At 39.6% G+C, this 26,312-nt stretch overlaps 1 protein-coding gene across 26 annotated transcripts in view; it reads left to right on the forward strand.

The window, feature by feature from the left end:
* The window catches only part of SIPA1L1 (signal induced proliferation associated 1 like 1), a 410,589-nt gene that overhangs the window by 69,986 nt on the left and 314,291 nt on the right, over nucleotides 1-26,312 (forward strand). For 19 of the 26 annotated variants that reach the window (XM_064292697.1, XM_064292696.1, XM_064292698.1 and 16 more), the window contains one exon: nucleotides 14,648-14,714. The exons of the other annotated variants lie outside the window; for them this stretch is intronic. The gene's annotated coding sequence lies outside the window, so the exon portion shown is untranslated. The remainder of the gene's footprint in view (nucleotides 1-14,647; nucleotides 14,715-26,312) is intronic. 26 annotated transcript variants of the gene reach the window in all.

A 26,312-nucleotide genomic window follows, 5' to 3' on the forward strand; every position in this document is an offset into this window, starting at 1 on the left:
ATTATTTTATGGCTTCTAAAACAAATACTGGATATATTATGGAAACCCTGGTGGAGTCGTGGTTAAGAGATATGGCTGCCAACCAAAAGGTCATCAGTTCAAATCCACTAGACGCTCCTTGGAAATCATATGGAGCAGTTCTACTCTGTCCTGTAGGGTCGCTATGAGTTGGGATCGACTTGACGGCAATGGGGTTTTCTTTTTTAAGATATATTCTTGTCACCTTATACAGTGAGCACTTAAGTGCTGGTTTCCTTTAGGGAAATGAGATCTACTTTCAGGGTGTGTTTACTGCGGCCTGTACCACAAGGCAGCATGCTTGAAAAGGGGTTTAATGAACATGACGCCAGGTCATCAAACAAGAAGAGAAGGGTATAAATTTTGAAAAGTAAAACTGGTTGAATGTGGGCATTCACAGTCTGATCAGTTGTTTAGCTTACACGGTGTTTCAGAACCACTAAGTAGTGTGCTCACATTAACTGTTAAATCTGCTCAAATGTCTGGACAATCACTAAAAGTGATACTTTTCATGGTTTTGCACTGTTGTTCCCAAGTGTGTTTTTTGTCAAGTTGCATTGACTTAATTGGTTTTAGTAATTTTCCCCTAAGCATTTTTTCCAAGTTTTGGAATTCTGAATATCTTCTTTTTTGAGGGGGTGGGGGCCAGAAGGAGGATACGCATAATATAAAAGTCAAAGTGCTGTTTATTTTTCCTTAGTACTGTAAGTTTCTGCTTGATTTAATTATATCCGTTTTTTTTTTTTGTTATTCACTTTCTGTTCAACCTTGAATTTATATTAAAGTTATATCATATTTTACAATCACAGTTGAGTTTTTATAGGTTCCAGAAACCAGAGGGAAAATATTTGTACTAAAATGTAGCTTTTTTTGTGTGTGTGCTTTTTAACGTTTTCTCTTAGTATGCTCCTTTGGCCAAACGTTATTAGTGGAAGTTATATTTAATTCAGGCAAATAGGTTTAGCTAAAAATATAAAATGTTAAGTGAATGCTTACTTGGCAGCGGGTTTTAGCTCGTAAGTGAATGCTAAGAAAAAAATTTAATATTTCTGTGAGTTACACATCTTAATTACGGAAAAAGTAGAAAAACAGAGATAAAAAGAAATATTCCAGTAATCCTATCAGTCATAAATATGATAAATTTCTTTTTCCATATATTTTTCCAGGGTTTTTTTTTCTGAACGAATGTTTATAAAACATGTATTTTAACACAGTATAATATTGTGAATAGTAAACTAGTAATTTGTAAATAATGCCTATATTATAATTATTCTAAATGCTGTAAGGTGGAGGGTTCATGATACAGTGGTAGAAACACAGGTCTTGTATCAAATAGACTTGGGTTTGTATCCCTGCCTGTCCTATTGTTAAGTCGGCTGTGTGATCTTGGGCGAGATGCTTAACTACTCTTAACCTGTTTTCTCATGGAAAAAAAAAAAAATGGCTAATAACTACCTTGTACAGTTATTGTAGGAATTAAATGAAATAATGTAAAGCTCATTCGTTAATATTGTGCCAGAAACACAGTAAATATTAACTGTTATATAGAGGGGAGTCTCTAGGAGGTACAGATGGTTAACACACTTGGCTGCTAACCAAATGGTTGGAGGTTTGAGGTCACCCGGAGGCACTTCAGAAGAAAGGCCTAGAAATCTGCTTTCAAAAAATCAGCTGTGAAAAACCCTGTGAAGCACAGTTCTCTTCTGACACATGGGTCACCATGAGTCGGAATCGACTGTGGCAACTTTTTTTTTCTAATTATTGAGGGGCAATATGGAATTGTATTAAAGTGGCAAGGATGTTGGGATAGGCTAGTCTTGGGTTTAAATTCCAATCAATCACTTCTTAGTTAATTTATCTTAGGTGAGATTTAAAATTTCTCTGATTCCTGCTTGTTCTCCTTTGTAAAATGGAGATAATAATACCAATATCCTAGAATTGTTATATTGACTATATGAGATAGGGAATATAACATGCGTGGCATGTTGCAGACACTCAGATAGTAACTCTCAGTATTATTTATGAGAGAAAGTATTTAGTTGAAAGACAGGTTTAGATATTTGGTATTTAAATTAATATTGAGGTAGAAGCATCTAGATGGCATAGATTTTACTTATACTTACTTACATAAAGGTATTTGTGGTTAATTAAGACTGTATGAGTAGTTTGATAACTGTTGTTCCCCCACTCCCCACTTTGGAATAAGTAGCTGTCTTAGTTATCTGGTGGTGCTCTAACAGAAATACCACGAGTGGATGGCTTTAACAAAGAGAAGCTTGTTCTCTCACAATTTAGGAGGCTTGAATTTAGGGCGCCAGCTCCAGGGGAAGGCCTTTTCTCTCAGTTGGTTCTAGGGGAAGGTCCTTGTCACCAGTCTTTCCCTGGTCTAGGAGCTTCTCAGTGCTGGCAGTCCGAGTCCAAAGGACATGCTCCCCTCCTGGCTCTTCTTGCTTGGTGGTAATGAGGTCCCTCTCCTCTCTGCTTGATTCTCTCTTTTATATCTCAAGAAGGATTGACTCAAGATACAACCTAATCATATAGATTGAGTCCTGCCTCATTAACATAATTGCCTATAATCCTCCCTCATTAATATCATAGAGATTAGGACTTACAGCCCAAACCAAACCAAACCAAACCGAACCGAACCAAACCAAACCGAACCAAACGCCATCGAGTTGACTGTGACTCATAGTGAGCTTATAGAGCAGAATAGAACTGCCCCATTGGATTTCCAAGGAGTGGTTGGTGAATTTGAACTGCCGACCTTTTGGTTAGCAGCCAAACACTTAACCACTGTGCCACCAGGGCTCCAGGATTTACAACACACTGGATAATCACATCAGATCACAAAATGGTGGATAACCACACATTACTGGGAATTGTGGCCTAGCCAAGTTGACACTCATTTTTGGGGGACACAATTTAATGTGTAACAGTAACTGTTTTTTAAAATAACATGTAAGGAGTCATTTTTTGAGAGACCTTCATATGTGTAATAAAAATCTACTGAATATAAAACTGAATATAGCTATATATATATTGAAATATGAGCCTCTATTAATATCCCTTATATGTACATTATAGATCATCTACATCCATCCCTCGAACTGGTTATCTTTCTCACTAGATTCGGAAGGTCTTCCCATGTATTTCTCTCCCTCCATTCCCTATTTTTTTCTTGATATTAATTTTTAGACGCACCAATCCATATTGTTCCTCCTTTTTGCCAGCATGATATTACCTGTTTTTTGCTATTTATGTATATTGGCTTTTAAAAATGTTATATGAAAGTAATCTTAATCATACCGTTCTCACATTCCATTTATTTTCTTTTTTAATGAATGTTGCACAGAATGTCAGTTCGATTAGTTTATACTTCACTATCATTTCATATCAAAGAAGCTACCCTTTTTAATTCAATTCTGTGTCATTTTATTGTAAAGTTGTATAAGATGAGTTTGTTGGTGAATTCAAGCCAATTGGCTTTTCTGAGTTGACTGTTCTTGTTTGTGGTCTAGCCACCAGTCCTTTTAACACATTTGGTATTTCCTCCTGTTTGCCGCTCTGAAGCTGCCCTTTTTAATCTAAGATGAATCTTACCTTGTCTTCATCACACACACGCGCACACACACACACCCCCCGCGTTGCACATTTTTGTTTCTCTTGAAGTCAGTCAAAGGAGACAAAACTAAGAAATTCTTAATTTTTGCTGGAAAGTAAAAAATTCCTTTTTTGTAGCTGTGGTCTTAAAGTTTTCTAAATTTGCCTTTCAGTGACTCTCTTAAAAAAGCATTCTTTTAATATTCTGGGATTAGGAGGTGATAAAAGGCTTTATCTTTAAGTTTTCACAGCATATCTGAAGAACATTTAAAGGGGAAAATATTCTTCCTCAGTTTATTAAGGAACAAACATTTTCTAATTTTAACTTTTAAATTTTTATTTTGATTTTCTGTGATAGGGCTAGCTTCATAGTAGGGGCTTAGTATATTTTCGCTGAATGAGTGAATCTCATGACAGTTTACTATGAATGTGTTACAGGTACAGCTGGTCTCTAGCTTATGACAGGGTTCCATTCTGACAACTACCCTGTTGTGTCAGGTCTGACATAAGTCGATGTAAAAATGGCATGGCAAGGGTGTCTGATCTCCTCTAATTACACAAGGGGGAAGGAGAATCAAGATGAACAGCCCAAGGCTGATTCCAGTGAGGTGAAGGTCAGATATACCTCCTCTCTCCAACCTTTTTAGCAATTCTGACACCAGCCCTCCCATGGCACTCTCTACTTCTCTGCTGGGTTTGATAATTCGTTGCAATGGCCACACAGAACTTAAAGGTCATACTAACAGGTACGGGGTTTATAGGGAAATAACAGGTTACAGTTCTGGTTCAGGAACTCTCAGGATACAGTTCTTTGATCTGGACAGTCTCTACTCAGCTGTACCATAGGCAGGCCCCTCGTAGGCCTGCCTGTCCTCTGCCCTGCTGGGACTAGTGTTATAAAGCTCTTTTAACTCTGTCATTAAAGTGTCCGGAGGTACCCCACTCTGCCAGTAAGCCTCGGTCTGAAGGTGCTCAGCTGTTTTGCTCTGTGGGTTGGCAGGCCTACCTCTCCATGTGCCTGAAGGCACCCCAATCCACCATGAAGCCTCATACCTGAAGTTGCTCAAGTTCTTTCACTCTGTGGGCTGGGAAGCTTGCTGTGCCCTCTCCTGCCCATCTTCTGGTTCTGCTGCTTCTGCTGCGGCCATTTCTCTTCTGTTGCTTTTTGCCATTTTGCCGTCTTCAGTGTTACAGCTTTCTTTCTCTGTCTCCTGGGTCAAGGGGGGTCCAATGCAGAGATCTTGGCTCCAAAGGATGGGCTCTGCTCCTGTCTTTTCTTCTTGGTGGTATTTAGGCTCTCCCCTGCTCCCCCTCTGAGATTGGCTTTCTCTATGCCTAGCAGGATGGCAGAACTGACCAATGTCCTCATTAGGGTTCCATGTACCTTATTACATGGTCCCATCCCCCACAGGGTTCCATGCACCTTATCTGCAGTATGAGGAAGCTGTCTAATCCCTGTGGTGGGCCACAAGCACCGTATTTGCATAGCCTTGCCCAATCACTGTGCGAGTGTCACAAAGACTGTAGCTAGCAGGGCCGTATTAAGTAATTCACTGTACTGCAGTTAAATACTGTTTTTTTTTTTTTTTTGTAGTTTTTATTATTATTGCCTTTCATTACTAGTATCTTTGTAAATCCAATCTGTATTTGTCTTTAGGTATAGGAAACATTACATCTGAGGACGATAACATCAGTAAATTTATACTGCAGTGTTGTATGTAGTACATATTACTAATGATAATATGTACAAAACAAACCAAATGGGTGGTTACAAGTGTGGTTCATTGTAATTCAAATACATCTTAAGTTGGGGACTACCTGTATTGTAAGGGCTTCCATTTAGATCTCATCATTTGTTCCTTTCAATAATGTTGCCAGTTAGGCAAGAGAGTGATTTTTTTTATTCTACAGAAAAGTTGGTAGAATTGCTCCATGCCAGTAAATGATGACTCCAAGGTTTCAATTTAAGATGTTTAACTCCTAATCCAAGGAGCCCTGGTGGTGCAGTGGTTAAGTGGATGGCTGCTAACCGAGAGGTCAGTGGTTCAAACCCACCAGTGGCTCTGTGGGAGAAAAGACCTGGTGATCTGCCCCCTGTAAAGGCTTCAGCCTAGGAAACCCTATGGGGTAGTTCTGCTCTGTCCTGTATGGTCACTATGAGTTGGAATCGACTCAGCGGCACACAACAACAGCAGCTTCTGATCCTGTGCTTTCTGTGCAGTGCCATGCTGCTTTCTATATTGACTTGGAAATATTTCAAGTTATTGTTCATTTATTCAACAATTTTATTGAGAGTACAATTTCAAGCTCTAGGGTTCTAGGAATAAATGAAATAAAGTTCCTACTATAATGTAAGAAAATAAATAAGTAGATAAAGTAATTATTGTATTTATAGTAATGATTGGTTCCTAGTAGGTGCTCAATAAGTGTTTATTAAATGAATGAATGAGTGAGGAAAATGACAAAAAGGAAATAAACAGGCAAGTAAGTAGAGGGTGTTATAGGTAGACCAGAGAAGGTCTTTCTGAGGAAGTGACATCTGAATTAACCTTAAGCCATGTGAAAAGTCAGGAAAGACCATTTCAGACTGAAAAACCAGCATAGGCAGAGGCCCTTATGAAGGAAAGAGCTTGGGTTATTTGAAGACATCAGAGGTAGCCTGTGGAGCTAGAGCATAGTATGCTTGGGAGAGACAGGGATTCCATCTAAAATTGAAGAGAAATGGACCAGTCATGTAGGGCCTTGTAGGTTATGGTAAGATACTTCACTTTTTATTATAATGCTGGTAGACCATTCTCCATGGATCTCTCACATTTCTGCCCTGAGTACCTTTTTTCTGGATTATCTTTTAAAGAATAATATGTAGAGTGAACAGCCTTGGAAGATAGTGTTTCCCTCCTGGGCAAAGGTCAGGCAGGCTTACTGTCCATTGTAAAAGATTTGGGTTTCCTGAGCCCAGGGTTACTCTCTCCTAGCAACCCACTGGTGTGCAGATGTCATCTTTGTGTCACCTGGTAGGAATTAGGAATCAGGAAACTGGCATAAGAAAATACCGATACTCTGGCTACTGCTGTTGCTATGAATAATTAAGTCTTTTGTTTCTAACCCAGGAGTCTCATGCCTTCTGCTAGCATTTGTAAAACTTTGGCAGGCTCTTTTCTTAGCTTGCAAATAGGGTAAAATCTGAGATACTTGACATTTCTAGACATCTAAGGACATGTGGGAAACCCTGGTGGAGTAGTGGTTAAGAGCTAGAGGTGCTAATCAAAACATCAGCAGTTTGAATCCACCAGCCACTCCTTGGAAACCCTATGGGGCAGTTCTGCTCTGTCCCATAGGGTCACTATCAGCCGGAATCAACTAGAGGGCAACAGGTTAAGGGCATGTGAAGCGTTGGAGGATTTTCAGCAGGGGGATGATAAGATATAGTTTAACCTTTTAAGAAATCTGTTCAACAGCTTTGTGGGAAACGGTCATGGGGTGGAAAGAACGGAAGCAAAGAATGAGGAATCTGGGAGAGTTGTCTAGTTGAGATGATAGAGACTTAAATCTCTACGACCTTGGAGATGGAGAGAAATAAAGGATTCAAGATGGTCTTCGTGACATAGAGTTTACAGGTCGCAATGGAATGGATGTGGAGTGTGAAAGAAAGGAATGGAGAATCAATCCTAGGTTTTTGGCTGTAGCAACTGGGTAGATATGACATTTTGTGAGATTGAGAGGCCTCAAGATGAAGATATTAAACCTGTAAAAGATTTAAATAAATGTGTTGAGAGGAATATAATTATTATATGTGCAGGACTTATTTCTCTTGTCATTACCATTTCAGCCTTTTTCCAGCCACTTAAATTTTATGCTTAGAATGCAGAAAAAGGAAGAGTTATGAAGGAATTTTTGCAACTTGGGCTTAAAGGACCACTGCCATGTGCTTTTCTGGGAAGAGCAGTTATTCTTGTGTCTTCATGAATTGTCAGATTTATTGAAGTTCAGAAATACAAGTCTTGCAGTCCCTTGATAAGTGGGTTGCTTCAATACAGTAAATTAGATTAGCTTGAGTGGATTTATTTTTCAACAAACCATATTGATTTTTACTGAGAATTCATTATTTGACAGTTTGCAAAGAAACTCTTTAATGTGTTTTAGGGTTTTTTCTTTTTTGAAGTTAAACTAATAATTTTTTTTTAAAGGTTTTAAATTTCCTTTAAAGCTGGGCTGTTCTTTCTTAATTCTCAATAATTACTGCTCCTCCTCCGATCAGTTAAGCTTACTATAGTAGGATGTAACAAACAAGTGCCTAGGGATTAATGATTTCAGTTCGTCATCATTCAGAAATCCTTCAGGATAACTTCTTGTCTTTCTAATACCAGATGTCGATTTCATCAGTACCTGATTGGTTTTCGTAAAAAGAATACTAAAAAGCTTTTAAAAACAGCCCTGTCCTTGCACTGTTGTCTGTTAAGTGTGTTTCCTTTTTATTTAATAAGATTTAGTTGTCTTTGTGCTTCTCGTGTGCTTGTTGTTTTAAGAGGGTGATTTCACATTTCTTAACCTTATGCATGAAATTTGCACTAATTTTCAGTTATTTTTGCACAATCTTCCATTTATCCTTTTGTTTATTTCTTTTTGTGCTGTAGCCTTTTCTTCAATTTAGGTCTAGATTTTTCTTCTTTGGAAAGAAAGGGTTGATAGGAGAGGGAAGAGAGAGTTTAACTGATTTTTAAAGTAAATTTTTATTATGGTGAGATATATACAATGAAACATGCACGAATTCAACAATTTTAATGAATTTTTGTGGGGGGGAAGAGGAGGTACTGCTAGGCTTAAAATTATTTATGCAAATCTATTATTTAATTATGGTTATTGAATCAATTTGTGCTCCACCCCCTAGATATCAGCAATAAAAATTTTAATTCCATTTTAGAGATAGAAAGGATGAACCAAGATCATGAAATAATCATTGCTGATCATGAGACTTTTCCAAGTGGTGTGAGTTGCTGTTAATGACTTTATAATAGACTCTGGCAACGTTTCTACCAGAAATGCAGTTAGAAAACAGTTATTTCTGAATTTTTGAGAGGACAAATATATTTTTACTTTTGTTTTCTTTTATAGAGACCCATCTTCTTAGTTTTTAGCAAACAATTTGAAAACGCTCCCAGGTAGTAGAGTGATATTTAAGTTTCTCGAGATGTCTGATCTTTGCTACGGAGAAGCATTATTGTTCTGACTTTATATCCCATTATGTGAATTCTTTAAAAGGCTCAGAATTTTATCACATCAGTGTTAACTAGTTTCATGATTCATGCTGTGGGCAAAGTGATTTATAGTTACTCTTAATTTTTGGAATTACATGAATGAGTGACTGGTCTTCTTGCTCCCCTGCCCCTGCCCCCGCCCCCCCCCCCCCCCCCGCCCCACCACCAATAAAACCAAGTAAACCAAAAAACAGCTAGAGTGTTGATTGATGGCCTCCGGAAAGATATGTTCCCTTCCTAATTCCTGGAACCTGTGGATGTGTCCTTATTTAGATAAAGGGTCTTTGAAGATATAGTTAAGGATCTCAAGATGAGGTCAACCTAGATTGTTCAGGTGGGCTCTAAATTCAATGACAAGTGTTCCTTTTAAGGGAGGGAAGAGTAGAAGGCACAGACGTACAGAGGACACGTCAGTGTGAAGATGTAGGCAGAAATTAGAATTAGTGTTGCTGCAAGCCAAGGAGTGCTTGGAGCAACCAGAAGCTGGAAGAGGCAAGAACTCTCCTCTTGAGCCTTTGGAAGGAAACTGGCTTTTGATTTTGGGATTTTTCTTTCGATTTTGAATTTCTGGCCTTTAGAATTGTGACAGAATACATTTCTAAGGATTCTCTTCTAGAGCTATTGGAAGGAGCATGACCCTGCTGATCCATTGATTTCGGATTTCTGCCTTTTAGAACCGTGAGAGAATAAATTTCCATTGTTTGAAGCCAGTATATTTGTGATAATTTGTTATGGTAGCCTTAGGAAACTAATACAACTAGTAATACGATTTTACCAGGGCAGTTAGAGGAAATTTTGCTTGGTGACTAAAATGACCTAGAGTTTGTAGCCGATGGAATGGGGTAGAAAATTTACCTGAAGGATTGTGCACCATTGCTGCTGGTGTTGAAGTGTCAGGCACAGCCCAGCTTTGTACACCCTGGCCCTTTTCCACCTTTAGTAAGGTTTTTTTTTTAACTTTGAAACCATTCTGGAAATGGTTCTGAAGCACAGTGGGACTCTTATCCCCAGAAGCTACTGCTTCGTTCAGAATCATAACTCCCCTTTCTCCTGCCCATCTTTCTTCTTCTTTGTGTGGAAGACTGGGAGAAGACAGCAGGAAAAGGATGGGCTTTGCAGCTGAGCTCTTGGTTATAAGTTCTGTGACGATGGGCAACATGCCTAACTCCTTAGGCCTCAAATTACTCAAATGTAAACTTGAGACACCACTAACGACCTCCTGTTGGTTTGATGAGACACAAATGCCGTAGGTCAGGGAACTTGTGTTTCCACCACTGCTAGTTACTGTCAGATTGACTCTGACTCACGGCAACCCCATGTGTGTCGGAGTAGAAGTGTGTTCCATAGGGTTTTCAATGGCTGATTTTTTTGGAAGTAGATCACCAGGCCTTTCTTCCGAGGTGCCTCTGTATGGACTTGAACTTCAGATCTTTTGGTTAGCTGCCAAATTCATTAACTGTTTGAACCACCTAGGGACTTCTGTCTGTGGATAGCCTATGGTTAAACATACTAGAGTCAAGCTGGTCCTACTCCAGAGATTTGTATGGAAGGAGCCAGGACAGAAGTAAAGGGTGGCAATGGGGAGGAGGTTAGTTGTCAGAGCAGCCTCCTTTGCTTGAGAACATTACATGTAAGTTGTCTGTTTGATAGACTCTGCCCTAGTCTCTTGCTACAGAAACCGTGGGTTAAATGCATTGAATTGGTGCCCATACCTTTTTTTTCATTGGTGCCCAAAAATCCATCATAGGGCTTGTTTTCCTTAGGTTGATTGGAGGACACACTTCTCTTTTATCAGATACACTAATATTCATAGTTCTCAGAATAATCCAGGAAAAAAGCTTTTAAATACGCAGGATGGTAGGTACATTGGGCTTAGCATACACCCACGTGTATGAGCTTTTCTTCAGCATTTTATTATGTTTTTTCTTGCTGCTTTTACAGTGTAGGTGGCCTTCTCTGGATTGCTTTTGACAGGAAATTGAGCAACCTTTCTTTTTTTGGAACAGAATATATTTTACTGCTGAGGGGAAAAAAATGAAATGTTTATGTTTTGAGATTTTATTGTGGAGTTTTTATTTAAAGACCTATTTAAATCTAGAAAAATGGGGGTAGGGTTAAATTTTATATTGTGCACAAATGTTTCTTAACCCTCGCAGTAATTTTTGGTCTTTCTTTTCTCTGTGGCATTGATTCGTCTCTTTAGCCACTGAGAGATATTATGATGTTGTCTTTAACTAGGTCATTATTTTTCTGTCTTGGCTGAAACCATTTTCCTCAGTAGTCTGCCTGTATTGGGGATGTACCGGGCTCTAAATTGATCACAAGCTCCTTGTATCTAGAATGAATGCTAACTCCATCCAACTTCATCCCAACTTTGCATAAGCATATCAATCACTAAAGCTTCTCATGACTTTGCTAGTCCACAGGCCACCAAGGCCCTGACTAGGAGCTCCAGGTTGGAGTCTTGCCTCTGCCAATGAGTCTACCTGATGGTCAAACCTCCTGGTGCCTTGGGCTTTGAGCATCAGCCTCTGCCCCTCTCTTTATGAGCCCACCTGTTGCCTGGGTTTCTTGCGGTTGGTTGAGTTTGATTTGAGCAGTTCCCGCGAAGGACTGGAGATTCAGAGGAAGAAATCAGTTTATAATTAGAACGTAAACCCATATGCTACATACTAGAAATGTTGTCCAGTTGGAAGGGAGTCATTCTGATGGAGTCTTCCTAAGTATATTCATAGATCATATCCTTTCAGTTGAGTTTGAAATTTGCATGTTTACTCATGTACCTAAGTGATTACTAGTGCAAATCAGCTGCCAGGAATGTCTTATTTATGTAATTTCTGAATAGTAGCACATTAGTTAAAATTAACAAAACAAAGTATTTCTTTTGAGTGTTACAGGTTTCGCTACCTATTCTGAGGGATCTGTAAGTCAGTCGTTTATAAATTGCAAGTTTTATTAGCTGGACCTTTGGACTCTCAAATATTTTTTTATAGATTTCTTACCCTCACCGTTCTCTTCGGATGTTTACACCATTTGGTTATGGGAGGGTAGGAAAGGAGCTCTGTCCTGCTGCATTGTATAAGACCATAGTGACCATAGAGAGGCACTTGTTAGGTCTCCTTTTGAAGGGAGGATGGGGAGACTTGGTCTCACTTACTTTGGACATACTATCAAGAGGGACCAGTCCCTGGAGAAGGATATCATGCTTGATAAAGTAGAGGGTCAGCAAAAGAGGAAGACCCTCAACAAGATGAATTGACACAGTGGTTGCAACAGTGGGCTCAAACATAGCAACGATTGTGAGGATGGTGCAGGGCCAGGCAGTGTTTTGTTCTAGTGTATGTAGGGTCGCTATGAGTTGAAACCGACTTGATGGCACCTAACAACAGCAACAACAAAATAAGTTTTGACGTGCCTTTATATTTGGCCAAATCAAATATGTTTTCTGTTCACACTGCGTTGAAAAGAGAATCCTACTATCCAGGGTGACAGCCTGGGGAGAGAAACTCTCTTGTCCTTTCTAGGAATTGGAAATATCTGTGAGTGAAAGTAAGTTCTGGCTCTCCTTCTTCTTTGCTTCCATTTACTATGACTGGGAACAGAGTTTGGGAATTAAAATCATTTGAAATAATGTTTAACCTCAGCAAACTTTAAAAATCAGTTCCTCATAGCTCTTGTGAGCATATAGAGTCTGGTTTATTTTATTATTTTTAGAAACAGATACATGCATTACAAATTATTAATATTGGGCATGTACGTGCATGCGTACATTAGCAGGGAACTGTTAGGAACTCAAGCTGGATTCAGAAGAGAATGTGGAATGAAGGATATTGTTGCTGATTTCAGATGGATGTTGGCTGAAAACAGAGAATACCAGAAAGATGTTTACCTGTGTTTTTTGACTATGCAAAGGCATTCTACTGTGTAGATCATAACAAATTATGTATAACATTGTGAAGAACGGGAATTCCAGAACACTTAATTGTGCTTATGTGAAACCTATACATAGACCAAGAGGCAGTCCTTCCAACAGAACAAGGGGATACCGGGTGATTTAAAATCAGAAAAGGTGTGTATCAGGGTTATATCCTTTCACCATACTTATTCAGTCTATATGCTGAGTAAATAATCCAAGAAGCTGGACTATATGAAGAATGGGGTATCAGGATTGGTGGAAGACTCATCAACAACCTGTGATACACAGATGACACAACCTTGCTTGCCGAAAGCAAAGAGGACTTAAAGTGCTTACTGTTGAAAATCAAAGACTACAGCCTTCAGTATGGATTACGCTTCAACGTAAACTAAAATCCTCACAACTGGACTAATAAGCAACATCATGATAAATGTAGAAAACATTGAAATTGTCAAGGATTTCATTTTACAGTAGTCCCCCTTATCTGTGGAAAGGATAAGTTCCAAGACCTCCCTTAGATGCCTGAAATCGTGGATAGTACTGAACCCTGTATATACTATGATTTGTCCTATACATACATGCCTATGATTTGACATTTTGTGCCAGATAATTCTTTGTTGTGGGGGACTGTCTTGTGCATTGTAAGATGTTTAGCAGCATTCCTGGCCAGTAGCACTTCCATCAGTTGTGACAACCCATAATGTCTTCAGACATTGTCAAATACACTCTAGGGACATTGGTCTCCTGGTTTTGGGTTCCCGTAGGTAGGTAACGGACTGACTACACCAAAATCACCTTGTTGGGAGGCTTCTTACACATACAGGTTCCTGATTCTCTTCCCATACTTCCTGAACAGACCATCTGGGGTGAGGCCCAAGAATAACAATCAGCCTAGAAACTGAATAGTCAGGTTTGAGAATTTGTTGTTTAAGTGGGAGCGCCTCTTGGTTTGCCTGAATTTAAAGGTGTGTTGAACTACATGTAAATAGTTTAATCTACAAGTAAAGAGATTGCTAAGTAAAGAGTTATAGTTAAAAAGGAGCCCTGGTAGTGCAGTGGCTAAGTGCTCAACTGCTAACGGAAGGGTCTGTCATTTGAACCCACCAGCAGTTCCTCAGGAGAAAAGACCTGGCATTCTGCTGCTGTAGAGATTGTTGTCGTGTACCTTCGAGTCCATTCTGACTTACAGTAACCCTACAGGACAGAGTAAAACTGCCCCATACGGTTTCCTAGGCTGAAATATTTACAGGAGCAGATCACCAGATCTTTTCTTCTGAGGAGTGGTTGGTGGGTCCAAACGGCCAACCTTTTGACTAGTAGAGCACCTAACTACTGCTCTACCAGGGCACCTTCCATAAAAATTAACCAAAAACCTAATCTGTTGCCGTTAAGTCAATTCCAACTCATAGTGGCCCTATAGAATAGAGCAGAACTGCCTCATAGTGTTTCGTAGGCTGTAATCCTTAAAGAAGCAGACTGCCGCATTTGTCTCCCAAGAACTGCTTGTGGGTTCTAACCGCCAACCTTTTGGTTAGCAGCCGAGCACTTAACCACTGTGCCACCAGGACTTCCTCCATAAAGATTACAGGCTACGAAAGCTCCATAAAGATTGGGACAGTTCTGCTCTGTCTTAGAAGGTCTCTATAAGTTGTAATTGACTTGATGGCACATGACAACAAGAATGAGTTAAAGCAACATTTCGCAATTATGACGAGTTGTAGTGGTTAATTTTTTCCCCTTTACTATGAGAGTTGTGTGGTTTTTCAAAATTTGAAAATAACTTTAAACTCTTTGTGTTGTAATAAAGTAAATTTATAGTCTTTATCTTGTACTGAAGGTCATAATTATTTTAATCTAGATTTTGAGAGAATAACTCAAGTTGGCATCACAAACAAGATTTACTATGAAGTTTGAAATGAAATAAGGTGAGTTGGTGGATTATTCACAAAGTCATGTTGAGACAGTGAGGCTGGAGTGAGGGTAAGGGATTGTCACCCAAACTCTTATTTTTAGAAGACCTACTACTTAAAGCACTATTTTGATTTATCAGATGTGGATCCTATGTATTTTTTCTCCTTGCTTTTGCTGCTTTGTTGTTTTACTGTGGAGAGGTAGAAATGGAAAAGAGGAGGAGAAACCCAATGCAGTTTTAGTCATCGATTTCTGAATTCAACATTGTCATCTTTACAGACCAAATATTCAGACATTTTTCTGGCGACTTAAAATAAGAAGGTGTTCTGTTATGTACTTTGTTTCCATGCCACTGTAAATGCATTTTAAAATTATTCTATGTGTTTCTTAAAATTTGATGGGGGTTTATGTATCAATTATGTTCTAAATAAGAATCTTGTTAACTGTGATGCATTGGCGTGTAATTTGGAATGCCAAATGATGGAATAATTGAAAGATGCTTGGATGATCTACTTTTTTAGTAATGTTTACTGGTATATGTATTTGCTTGATATTAAAGGGACTGATCTTGGTTAAGGAGCTCTGGTGGTGCAGTGGCTAAGCACTCGACTGCTAACCGAAAGGTCGGCTGTTTGAACCCACCAGCTACTCCATGGGGAGTAAGATGTGAAGTCTGCTCCTGTAAAGATTTACAGCTGTGGAAATCCTATTGGGCAGTTCTATTCTGTCCGATAGGGTAGCTATGAATTGGGATTGACTCAAGCAATGGGTTTTTGTTTTGTACTTGGTTATTCCTCTTAGGTAGAAACCCAGCTCTACCCTAGGCTGTCCTAATGTTTTAGTGGACATTTCTCAAACATTTTTAACCAGTTTAAAAGTGTGTTCTCTTACAAGAAAAATACTAGCTTAATTCAAATAGTGACATTCCTAGATGCCATAATATGTTAAGCTGTTAAATTCAGATAAAACAAGTGGTTGCAGATGGTATAGGTTTCTTTGGTTTTGTTACTTCGTACTTAACCTTCATAGCAGCCAGCTACTGAAACAAAGACTTCGGATTTTATCTTCTCATTTGTCACAAGCAGAAAAAAATTCTCTACAGAGTCAGCTTTTCTGGAGCGGCTCAAGGTTATCTGAGCATCTCACGTACTTAAACCTTTGTGAACAGCTTAGGGCTTCTTTTCTGAAGCCTGCTGGGTAATTGGAGCACTGCTTCCAGAGAGGCTATTTCTGACCTTCCTTGAATTATAGCAAGAGAAATTGTGGAATGATTGTCTCTGAAAATGCTCTGCTAATACTTCAGAAACTTTATAATTGCATTTGTTTGACCATTACCGGCATCATTCTTCTCTAATAGAGATGGAGTCCAAGAGAGATTTTTAGATTTCTGTAATTTTTAGCAGTTTAAAGAGCCCAAGTTTTTATAAACAACACAATGAAAACTTGTCTTCGATAATGTAGCCTCTTCGGAATCATCAGGAACTGCTCAGTCGTAAAGTAACCAGCCTGCAGGAATGTTCTGTGAAGGAAGTTGTTGGTCTGGAATTGTATGAGGGAAGGAAAGTTACAGTGCCTGTTACTGAGATCCTCTGGAAGTTGCATTTCAGGATTGACTTTTTTCCCCCGTCCTGAGTACCTATATACTATGGAAACAGGCACTTGTTGTGTAGTCCGTATTATCTCTTGTGGTATTCAAACACTCTTAAATCAGGATAATTCTGGATTGATATAAATTGAAATATGACAATTTTTACCAGGGGCCTTGAGTCCCAGGTAGTAGTATGAGACCCAGCACTAGCTGAGCTTTTATGTCACAGCAGCTACATCTTATCTTTTGAATTGAGCTGCTTAGTTTAATAACATGGACCCTAGGGCACTTAAATAATTTATTTTAATAATAGCAAAGGCCATCCGTTAGGTCAAGTGGGAGAGGCTTCTCTTGTGCATTCGTTCATGCTTACTGGGTCTTCTCAGAGCACAGAGATAGGAGACCACTGTTGAACAGTTCTCCAGATCCCCTGGTAACATGACTCTTTCTTGGCCCTCTGAATTTATACTTTTTTTCTAAGCTCTTTCTCCACGTAAGTGATACCTAAAACAATTCCTTTCTTCCAAAAGCAAAGAAAAATCGAGCCAGACTCACCCCCTCAGCCCCTCCCCCATATTTTGTATGTAGTTTTATGTGTCTGTATCTTATTAAATTTACCCTTTTAATTTTTGAGTGTTCTTTTGAGCCATCATTGTTTTAGAAAATGAACACTGAATTAAGAAAGTGTACTTCTTCCCTTCTCTTTAAAAAATATTACATTGATTTATTCTTTCTAAATATACAGCTAGAAACAGTAATGCTGATTGATAATAATCTGACTAAATTATGTGCCTGACACATTAAAACATTTTAATAATTTTCCCAAGTAGTGTATTTTTGCTTTGGATTTTCCCTTTTTTTATATGTACTTATAAGTAAATAATTTTTCTCTTATTTCAGTTTGGTTATTTGCATTCAGGGTTCTAATTTTAGTAGGAGGGAAATTTAAAAAGCTCTGTACTTTTCCTGAGGCGAAAATAAAAAGGATAGCACTGATCACATATACTTAGACTAATAGTTTGTTGGTGTAACACATGAAGGTATTGTTGTTGTTGTTAGGTGACGTCGAGTCAGTTCTGACTCACAGCAACCCTACACACAACAGAATGAAACACTGCCCGGTCTTGCGCCATCCTTACAATTGTTGTTATGCTTGAGCCCATTGTTGCAGCCACTATGTCAGTCCACCTCGTTGAGGGTCTTCCTCTTTTCTGCTGACCCTGTACTCTGCCAAGCATGATGTCCTTCTCCAGGGACTGATCCCTCCTGACAACATGTCCAAAGTATGTAAGACCCAGTTTTGCCATCCTTGCTTCTAAGGAGCATTCTGGTTGTGCTTCTTCTAAGACAGATTTGTTCGTTCTTTTGGCAGTCCATGGTATATTCAATATTCTTCGCCAACACCACAATTCAAAGGCGTCAGCTCTTCCTCGGTCTTCCTTATTCATTGTCCAGCTTTCACATGCATATGATGCGATTGAAAATACCACGGCTTGGGTCAGGCTCACCTTAGTCTTCAGGGTGACATATTTGCTCTTCAACACTTTGAAGAGGTCCTTTGCAGCAGATTTGTCCAATGCAATGCATCTTTTCATTTCTTGACTGCTGCTTCCATGGCTGTTGATTGTGGATCCAAGTAAAAAGAAATCCTTGACAACTTCAATCTTTTCTCCGTTTATCATGATGTTTCTCATTGGTCCAGTTGTGAGGATTTTTGTTTTCTTTATGTTGAGGTGTAATCCATACTGAAGGCTGTGGTCTTTGATCTTCATCAGTAAGTGCTTCAAGTCCTCTTCAATTTCAGGAAGCAGGGTTGTGTCATCTGCATAACACAGGTTGTTAATGAGGCTTCTTCCTAATCCTGATGCCCCGTTCTTCTTCCTGTAGTCCAGCTTCTCGTATTATTTGTTCAGCATACAGATTAAATAGGTATGGTGAAAGAATACAACCCTGACGCACACCTTTCCTGACTTTAAACCAGTCAGTATCCCCTTGTTCTGTCTTGATCTATGTAAAGGCTCCTCATGAGCACAATTAAGTATTCTGGTATTCCCATTCTTTGCAGTGTTATCCATAGTTTGTTACAATCCACACAGTTGAATGCCTTTGCATAGTCAATAAAACACAGGTAAACATCCTTCTGGTATTCTCTGCTTTCAGCCAGGATCCATCTGACATCAGCAATGATATCCCTGGTTCCACATCCTCTTCTGAAACCGGCCTGAATTTCTGGCAGTTCCCTGTTGATATACTGCTGCAGCTGTTTTTGAATGATCTTCATCAAAATTTTGCTTGTGTGTGATATTAATGATATTGTTCTATAATTTCCACATTTGGTTGGATCATCTTTCTGGGGAACAGGCATAAATATGGATCTCTTCCAGTCAGTTCGCCAGGAAGCTGTCTTCCATATTTCTTGGCATAGGCGAGTGAGCTCCTCCAGTGCTGCATCTGTTTGTTGAAACATCTCAATTGATATTCCATCGATTCCTGGGGCCTTGTTTTTCGCCAGTGCCTTCAGAGCACCTTAGACTTCTTTCTTCAGGACCATCGGTTCCTGATCATATGCCACCTCTTGAAATGGTTGAATATCGACTAATTCTTTTTGGTATAATGACTCTATGTATTCCTTCCATCTTCTTTTGATGCTTCCTGCGTAGTTTAATATTTTCCCCATGGAATCCTTCACTATTGCAACTCTAAGCTTGAATTTTTTCTTCAGTTTTTTAAGCTTGAGAAACGCCGAGTGTGTTCTTCCCTTTTGGTTTTCCATCTCCAGCTCTTTGCACGTGTCATTATAATACTTCACTTTGTCTTCTCGAGAGGCCCTTTGAAATCTTCTGTTCAGTTCTTGTACTTCATCAATTCTTCCTTTTGCTTTAGCTGCTCGATGCTGAAGAGCAAGTTTCAGGGTCTCCTCTGACATCCATCTTGGTCTTTTCTTTCTTTCCTGTCTTTTCAGTGACCTCTTGCTTTCTTCACGTACAATGTCCTTGATGTCATTCCACACCTCATCCTGTCTTCGGTCACAGTGTTCAGTGCATCAAATCTATTCTTCAGATGGTCCCTAAATTCAGGTGGGATATACTGAAGGTCATATTTTGGCTCTCGTGGACTTGCTCTGATTTTCTTCAGTTTCAGCTTGAACTTGCATATGAGTGATTGATGATCTGTTCCCCAGTTGGTCCCTGGCCTGGTTCTGACTGATGATATTGAGCTTTTCCATTGTCTCTTTCCACAGATGTAGTCAGTTTGATTTCTGTGTGTTCCATCTGGCGAGGTTCATGTGTATAGTCACCTTTCATGTTGGTGAAAGAAGGTATTTGCAATGAAGAAGTCGTTGGTCTTGCAAAATTCTATCATTCGATCTCTGGCATTGATTCTGTCACCAAGGCCATATTTTTCAACTACTGATCCTTCTTTGTTTCCAGCTTTTGCATTCCAATCGCCAGTAATTATTACTGCATCTTGATTGCATATTTGATCAATTTCAGAGTGCAGCAGCTTATAAAAATCTTCCATTTCTTCATCTTTGGCTGTAGTGCTTGGTGCATAAATTTGAATAATAGTCGTATTAACTGGTCTTCCTTGTAGGTGTATGGGTATTATCCTATCAGTGACAGTGTTGTACTTCAGGATAGATCTTGAAACGTTCTTTTTGACGATGAATGCAACACCATTCCTCTTTGAGTTGTCATTCCCAGCATAGTAGACTATATGATTGTCCGATTCAAAATGGCCAATACCAGTCCATTTCAGTTCACTAATGCCTAGGATATTGATGTTTATGCATTCCATTTCATTTTTGACGATTTCCAATTTTCCTAGATTCATACTTCGTACATTCCAGGTTCTGATTATTAATGGATGTTTGCAGCTGTTTCTTCTCATTTTGAGTCGTGCCACATCAGCAAATGAAGATCCCCAAAACTTTACTCCATCCATGCCATTAAGGTCAACTCTACTTTGAGGAGGCAGCTCTTCCCCAGTCATCTTCTGAGTGCCTTCCAACCTGGGGGGCTCATCTTCCAGCACTATATCAGACAATGTTCTGCTGCTATTCATAAGGTTTTCACTGGCTAATGCTTTTCAGAAGTAGACTGCCAGGTCCTTCTGCCTAGTCTGTCTTAGTCTGAAAGCTCAGCTGAAACCTGTCCTCCATGGGTGACCCTCCTGGTATCTGAATACCAGTGGCATAGCTTCCAGCATCACAGCAACATAAAAGCCCCCAAAGTACAACAAACTGACAGGCACATGGGGGATGAAGGTATAGACATACTTTTTTCCAGCGTCACAGGAAGTCTCAACTACTCAGTAGGTGTGAAAAGAAAAGAATAGGAGTGATAGTACATTCTTTTAGACTTTTCTAGGTGTTCAGTGTGGTGGTAATGGGATACCAAATAATCATAAGACCTTATAGTGGCCAACAGGACAACTCAATGATAACAGCAAATTCAGAGGTCAACTAAAAATGGAAACCTGGGAACATTGTCACTCTGGCTGTCCAGCCTGTAGAATTGTCGTCTGACCGCCTCACGTCCACTGATGCACCTTATCTTTTTTCTCCTTGTCATTCTAACACCCTGTATCTCCTTATCTATGTTCCTTAGAGTATAAGAGAACAACTGTTTTCTCTTTAAACATACTCCAGTCACAAAGTTTAGATTAAATAGTAATAACTCCAAGAAGAAAATAACTGACATGTTTACCCTGAGTAGACTTGTTAGGTTTTTCAGCCTAAATTGCAGTTTTACAGTGGCACTGAAGGTTACAGAAGGGAGAAAATTTTTAAGATAAAAGCTAGATAAAATTTCATAAACTTAATGCTGACTATAATATGAAAATAGTAAAAATTTATAGTAGCAAAGGGAGGATCTTCCTTTTATCTTTGGCTGTGACTAATTTGAATTGAATTTGGCATGCCCTGCAGTGGCTTCAGAATTATTTCATTATGCTTATTTATTATTCAAAATCCTCATCTTTGTTCTTAAAAAGGGGGAATTATATGAAGTCATTTGGCCTAGCAAACATTTTTAGCAGCCTGTAGAATTGTGATATGACCCCTTCACATTTGCTAATGCTAGCTTACCCTTTTCCTGCTTTACTAGGAATAGCTTACTCTCAATAAATTCATCTCTCCTTATCTTTATATTCCCCAGAACATAAGGGAACAGCTGTACACATCAAGTAGATAGTTGCCTCTTTCAAACACACTCTAGTAACAGAATAAATGATAATAGGGATTTAAATTAAGTTGTCTGTGGAGGAGTGCTTTATTTCTAAATACCTGGGGTGGTGTCATAGGTTTCCTTATGTGGTCTTTTCGTCCTGGGTTTGTGGAAAAGAGCAACTTGGGAAGCGATATTCCTGTGTGGATTGATATTTCCTCCGTAAGCTGTAAACAACTTGAAGGTTTGATACTTTTTGTTCAGCTTGGCCCAGTAATTGACAAAGCCTGAGTTGATTGACTTTTTCTGGGTAATTAAGGGCTGGTTGGGCTCTGATCTGATTAAGAGGGTTGGCTGGACTTCCATCTGGCCAGGAGGAGTGGTTGGGCTCTGATTTGGCTAGGGATGCCCCACCTTGAAATTGGCAAAAAATGGCCTATATAAATGGCTGAGACATAAGAGGTTTTTGGAGTCTCCTGACCAGTGAGAGCCAGAAGGTTAGGTGAGTGCTTTGGGACATAGAGACCCTGCACGAACGACCCTCTCAGACCTGGCAAGGAGCTGTACCCCTGATGTAAGAGTTGTTACACTGTTGGAGAGCTGGGCCTGGTAGAAAGCAGAGCAGTCGGCAGTGACCAGGAGAAACAGTGGCAGCAGGAGGGTCTGGCCCGCAGAGCAGAGGCAATGATGTGGGGCGTGCCTGGAGTACAGTACCCTGCCCTGAGCAGGGGCTGCCCTCGGAGCTTGTGCTTCCTGAGCAGCAGGCTGCCTGCAGAGCGGTTCTACTCCTGGAGCTGTCCTAATGGGGCCTAGGGCTGGGCCCTGCCTAGAGCTTTGCTAGAGCTGGCTGGGAGGAGTTAGGAGCTCACCAGCAGCAGAGTCCACCCAGCCAGTAGCTGATCCTGCTGAGTGATGTCATTGAGTTTCCTGGTTGAAAGTTTCCTGATAGGTGAGAATAAGCATCAGTTTTTGGGAAGAGTAAGTGGTTTCTCTTTAGACATTGAGGTTCCGTGCTGGGACCTCTCCTAGACTTTGCCATTTGCATTTCTTCATTTACGTATTTTCCTTTTTACATTCCTTCTCTGTTATATTAAGGTTGTTATTGGAGACGTGGCGTTTCTGTGATTTTGTGGATGTTATACAAGTTATTGAACCCAGTAAAGAGAGAGAGAGAGTCCTGTGGGATGGCTGGTGTCAGAAGTAATGGGGAAGTTGGAACCAGCTTCATGCTGATTCTCACTGGCAGAGTTGTCCCTCATAAAGTTATCCTCAGAGTTATCCATTCACCTGTTCATGTTTTTTTTTTGGCTCTAGGAATGTGTGGATGTGATTCTTTATAATGGTATCATAGTTTTATAATGGTACTGTGTCACCTACTTTCTTGACTATCTGATAAATTTAGAGTTTGCAAATAGGAGTAGATTTGAGCAAAACTCTAAAATAGGGAATCAAAAAACAGAAGAGAGAACATTTGTGGATGTGGGAGGGGGTTAGGGTAGGATTCGTGTGGAACCCAGTTCCCTTCTACCCCCACCTGCCTTAAAAAGAGGGGTGGGCAAGAGCACCTTCAAAGTCTTGGCTTTTGGAAATAGGTGAAACTAGGGGTGAAACATGGGTGAAATTTGAATCCGCCAGTTCACCATACACTGATGTTTCTTAATAGGGCTTGGGAAACTGTTAGTGGCGGAGGCATTATTTTAAAGCATGGAGTTTATTTCAATGTTTATCATTCCCTAAGAATACTCTATATACAAAAAGAAGTTGATAAAGAAAGATGATGATAAAAAGGTATGGGCCACTGCGCTACCACATCCCAGCTCTTCCCAAGCCGTTTTTGTGTCAGAGCAAGTATAGGGCTGTGTTCTGTGCATAATGGATTCCTTAATAAAAATGGACTGGCTGGTACTCTGGATGAGCCTTCAGTACGTTCAGTAATGAATGGTTGCAGGAGAACTAATGGACTTTGCTTTTTTTCCAGGGGGTCATTTATTTTAAGGTCTGTAACTTAATTTAGTAGCTGCCCTTTGTTGCTACTGACTGATTTTTTTCCCCCAGTCAATTGGAAAATAAATGGTTTGAGAGAGTGACCAGGTAACATTTGATGGGGTTTTGTCTTTGTAGAGGGAACTTATGGTTTCCAGGCATGTTCTGGCCTCAGAGCTTTTGTAGTTATAAGAAGGAAGATATTTTACTTGTATTGACACTTGTTTTCATCCTGGATTTACTTTTGAAAAAGTTAATTCAAGTGACCAAATAATTATTTTTCACCTAATATATATAGAGAGCTTTTTGCTTAGTGTTAATGATAGAAATGTGAAAGAGAAATGCTCCCTGAAGTCAAATTGTTTTTCTAGAGGAGGAGACAGATGTAATTTAAAACAGTCAGAATAAATGACCAAACATATAATAAGGCCTTTTGGAAGTATAGGTAAAATACCTTGCGGTTACTGTAGCCAAAACCACTGCCATTGAGTCGATTCCCATTCATAGAGACCCCAGAGGATTTCCAAGAAAGCAGACTGCCACATCTTTCTCCCTTGGAGCTGCTGGTGGTTTCTAACCATTGACCTGTGGGTTAGCAGTTGACTGCTTTAACCACTGTACCACCAGGGCTTCTTGAGGCCTCTACAGAGGGACCCGTAAGCCGTAAATCCATCTATGGCTTGGAGAAAACGTCATGGAGATGGGGTCATTTGAACGGGGTATTGAAAGAGTGATATATGTAGTTGCGAAAAGAGTAATTTTTATTTCTTTAGTTAACCTAAGTAACTTATGTTTATTGTATCAAATCTGGATGTTCTTAAAAAGCACACAGGACAAAATAAAAATCACCTAAGTCCCACCCCCAGGTCACTGAGTCCCCAGCCCTCCAGAGATAATCCCTGCTAGCCTTTTATATTTATGAGATTTTTCAAACCTACACAAAAGGAGAGAGAATAGCGCAGGAGCCTCCAGGCACCTATCATCCAGCTTCAATGGTTGTAGATGTTTGGCCAATCTTGTTCCTATCTGTCTTTCTCCTACTTTTATGATTTTGTGTTGATGGAGTTTTAAAGCACAGCACAGCTATTATACCATTGCCTGGAGTTAGCCAAATCATAAGGTTTGAAGGCACAGACTGCCAAGTCAGCCCAAGACTTCTGATAGTAGTTGCAAGGAGTTAGGGTCCAACTACAAAATTAGAGGGCACAGTCTCCAAGATTGCCTTCACTTCTCACACCAACTGCAAGTTTGGGGGTTCCCCAGACCACTCTCTGATTCACTAATTTGTTAGAAATACTAATAAAGCTCACAGAAAGCTATTGTACTCATGGCTACAGCTTGTTGAAGGGAAAGGATATAGATTAAAATTAGCCAAGAGATGCCTTCTACTCTGTCCTGTAGAGTCCTATGAGTCAGAATCAACTCGATAGCACTGGGTTTGGTTTTTTGGTTTTTTTGGATGGATTGATTGCCCACATGGTTGATCGCAGCCTCCAGGTTTACTGATACCATCCATATGACCTGAAAACCCTATCCTAAATCACATGGTTGGTCTTCCTGGTGTGGCCAGCCGCACCCTAAGACTCTTAGGTGTGGCCAGCCCATCCTGAAATCTGGTGTGGCCATCCCATCCTAAAATCCGGTGTGACCAGCCCCACCCTAAACAAACTGCACTCCTGTAAGGTGTGACATAGATTACCTCCCAGAAGCCCAGGGCAAAGATCAAACTTCTCTTTGGGCAAGGCCAAATTTTTTACTATAATCATTTAACCTGTAAATACTTCACAGAGTATTTCTAATGGACAAGAACTTAAAAAAATAGCCACGACATTATTACTCCTAAAGAAATTAACAGTTATTCTTTAATATTATTTACTAGCTAGTATTGGAATCCCTAGTGTATGTTCAGGTTTCTCCAGCGTTTCAAAAATGTGATTTTATAGTTAGTCTGTTGGAATCAGGATCCAAACAAGATTAACATGTTTCATTTGTCTTTTAACTCTCTCAATCTGTAACATTTCCCTTTTTCTCCCTGTTTAAATATAATTTATTGTAGAAGAACCAGGGTCATTTGTACGTAGGAGTGCTAACATTTTAGTAGTTTTCTTACATTTTTGTTTATGTGATCATCCGTATATTTTAAAAGTGAATTTGGGATCGTACTGTACATTCTATTGTATTTTTTTAAAATTGTGGTAAAGATATGTGTAACAGAACATTTGCCATTTCTACATTTTTACATGTACAATTCAATGCTGTTTTACAAGCTACTACTTATACTTAATATAATAGATTTTCTTCTAAAATTAGATTTTATTTTCTGTAAAGTCTTACATTGTTGTTTATTGTTGTTGGTTGCCGTCAAGTCATGCCATCCTATATGTGCAGAATAGAACTGTTCCTTAGGGTTTTCAAAGCAGTGACCTTTTGCAAGCATATCAGCAGGCCTGTCTTCCAAGACACCTCTGGGTGGGTTTGAACCACCAACCTTCCAGCTAGCAGTCAAGTGCTTAACTGTTTGTTACACCCTGGGACTCCTATGGCATTATAAACCAAAAAACAAAAAAACAAACAAACAAAACAAAACAAACCTCAAACCCATTGCGGTCAAGTTGACTCCAACTCTTAGCATCTCTATAGGACACTATTGCTTCATAGGTTTTCCAAGGAGTGGCTGGTGGATTTGAATTGCCAGCCTTTTGGTTGGCAGGCAGAGTTTGCTGTAGCTCTTAACCACTGCGCCACCAAGGCTCCAGTAAACCCAAAAAAACACAAACCCGTTGCCGTTGAGTCGGTTCCAACTCATAGCGACCCTATAGGACAGAGTAGAACTGCCCCACAGGGTTTCCAAGGGGCACCTGGTGGATTCGAAC

Source organism: Loxodonta africana, chromosome 10 (assembly GCF_030014295.1).
Source record: "Loxodonta africana isolate mLoxAfr1 chromosome 10, mLoxAfr1.hap2, whole genome shotgun sequence".
Lineage (NCBI taxonomy): Eukaryota > Metazoa > Chordata > Mammalia > Proboscidea > Elephantidae > Loxodonta > Loxodonta africana.